This window comes from Chionomys nivalis, chromosome 21, assembly GCF_950005125.1.
Source record: "Chionomys nivalis chromosome 21, mChiNiv1.1, whole genome shotgun sequence".
NCBI classification, from domain to species: Eukaryota; Metazoa; Chordata; class Mammalia; order Rodentia; family Cricetidae; genus Chionomys; species Chionomys nivalis.
The window spans coordinates 4,787,130-4,790,166 of NC_080106.1; positions in this window are offsets into that span (position 1 = coordinate 4,787,130).

Consider the following 3,037-nt stretch of genomic DNA (forward strand, 5'->3'; position numbering starts at 1 on the left):
AAATGAGAGTTGGGTCTGTTTCATTTTCTGCTTTGTTCAGGAAGCTCAGCAGGGTGGCAGGAATTTAATGCCAAATTGTGTTTTCTAGGAAGATGTCGAGAAATATCTGCTCACCCTCGATAGGTCACTAATAGACCAAAGAGAAGATCATCCAATTACTTACCAAAATGGTCCCTAAAACTAGGAGGTTCCTTCCTCAGCATGGTGGCTTATCTTGCAGGTCCACCACTGAAGAGTCCCCAAGTCAACCTCTCCCTCCTATATATCCTAGTGACCCCTCCAAGACCAGGAGGGAGTGGCCACTAGAACCTCAGTTTGCCCCTTTGCTGTGACCTCATATCTAGTTCCTACCGTATTCGAGTTTCCCGTGGGCTATGGTCTCCTGCTCTGTGGCATCAATAGTCGTATCACGCCTAGAGGTGATGGCTCCGCGACCACATGCAATAAAAATTCACACCAGTGGGAGGCAGCCCGGCAGAGTCTGCACCATCCCCTGTGCAGCTAGTGGAGGTAATAGTCCAGGTACACCTTCCCCAGCAGACAGATGGCTGTCCTGGAGACGTAACCCAAACATTAGAATTCATGCCGCTCCTCACCACAAATGCCAGTGGGCAGAGGCAGGAATGGATCTTGAAGTCAAGTTTTATTCAGAGAGCTAGAGATCCAAGAAGTCAATGCACCAACACTGTAAAAACTCCAGCCAGCAGGCTTTTCAGGGGTGAACAAAGGCCGTAACTGTTACAACAACGTTTAGTTTCACCCCTGGTCAGGTGGCAATGGCTCCAAGGTTCATGTGCTGGTGCTTCTGGCTTTGTGTCTCCTCCACTTGGTCCCCATTCTTGTGTCTCTGCAGCTGGGTTTACATACTCCCACAGCCAGTGAGCCTTGCTTTCCTCCCAGGGTGACCCTCGGGGTGAACTCAGAATAAACAAACCATTAGCAACGTGCTCGCGTCCATTCTCCCTTACCATGAGAGGAATAAATGTACCCTTCAGTGTAGAAGGCAAAATGCCCCTATCTGTCATTGTGACCTTCCAGAGGGATCATAGGGCTCCAGAAAGACTTTCCGAAGACAGGTTCACGGTGCAGTGACCGCAGGGCAAATGTGGAACTCCTCCACGCGCCCTGCTAAGTGAGTACAGCTGAGGTGAGTTTTTGTTTGGGGGTGGAGGAAATTCAGTATCTAGCTTGGTTAATTAGTCAGATCCAGTTTGTTGACTCAGAGTGAGAAATTGCCAAGTGTAGGTAGGAAATTTTCAAATGTCACTTTTTTTTTTTTTTTTTTTTTTTTTTTTTGAGACAGAATTTCTTTCTGTAGCCCCGGCTGTCCTGGGAACTCACTCTATAGATCAGAGTGGCCTTGAACTCAGGCCTGCTTCTGCCTCCCAAGTGCTAAGATTAAAGGCATATACCACCATGCCCAGCCAGATGTCACTTTTCAATAAGCTTTCATTAATACAAAATACAGCTCTCCCCTCAAATGGAATAAGACAGCCCCCACTTCCGTCTCCACCGTCCTGCCTGCCCCTCTTACTTGGTCATATCACCTGTGCCTCTCTGATACCACATCAGGCCGTGCTGTCTTCTGCATGCCTTCTTGGCTGCAGCTTCCTGAACTGGGTTGCCTGTTCATTCTGTCCCCTGGCTTCCCAAGTGTTGACTCTATAGAGGGATACAGGTTCCACGTTCAAGTCCCCCAAGCCTACCGGCTCTTCCTAGGAAAGTGTTGGTGCCTTGAAGCCCTAGAGTAAAGGGAGGGGACCGGTACAGTGTAAAGAAGCCTCAGCTGACCCTCAGGTGGCACCAGGCCCTGCAGTCCAACTCTGCTCTGCTTGGGGCCTCTCGCTTTCTTGCTTGTCACACAAGCTGTCTATCTCTCATTGAAGCCACCAGAGCTGACTTGGCATTCTGTGATCAGTGGCCTCACTAGATCGTGTCTCTGGGACATTTCCCTCCTCCTCTCCTTGCCATTGGTGACCCAGGCTCTGAGACTCTGGCCCAGTCACTCTGCAAGGCCACTTTGGAAAAGATGTCATCCATGAACTCTGCAGGAACCTCAGCATTCGCCAAAGCCCTGCATCATATCCGCATGAGGTGACAGGGTGAGGTATTCAATGTCCCATAGATGAGTGTTGTCTCTCAGTACCGCTTCTCGCTAGGCCGCCTGGGAGTCACTCAGCGTCACTTCCCGAGGCTCCTTACCTGTCTGTCATCTGTGTGAAACGGCAATTCTGTGACATGGTACAGGGATGAAGCTAAAATGCAGACCCAGGGCTGGCATACACCAGGTCTCATATGTCAACCTGAGTGGCCAGGTTCAGACAGTCTGACAGCAGGTTCCCTGGAGCCCTTCTTGCCCTTGGGACTCTGTGACATCCATCTTAGTAGCCTTCGGAGAAATGGCTTAACTGCAGCAAAACCCGCCTTTTGCAGCCAACATAAATGAGAAGCTCAGATGGCTGTTAAGGACACAGCCGGACAAAACTCGCCAGGTCCCTGTCACCAGCCATCTGGGTCTCTTCTCAGCAAACTGCTTTCTGCCTCCAAACATCACCAGTGACTCATGCATCTATTTTTGAATTTTCTGGAATGGATTTTAACTCAAACCAACTGACAACAGTCTCTGCTTGAGGGTCAGAATGACCAAGTCACATTATACAGCATGGCTGTCCTTTAGTTATGATGGAGAGTGTCTTTGACTGTTTGCCCACTAGAATGTGACCCCCTGGGCTGGAGTCTCCATCAGGCACTGGGAAGATGTCCCACATGGTATCATTGCTGCAGGCTGTCTCAGGGACCAACCTCCTCCTGTGTGGTGGAGGTTGGCTGGGCCATGTCCACTGTAGGGCAGCAGGAGGGGCAGGGAGGGAGCCAGGAGTGTGAAGGTGCCTGGGCTTACAGATGTGTGTGCTGGAGAGGCAAGTCCCCATTAGGAAATGGGAGTGTCACTCGGAGGGCTAGAGTCAATAGTGGAGGGAAAAGATGCTCCGTCTGCTCCCCAACTGTGACCCAGCTCTGATGGTTCAGTTTAAACTGG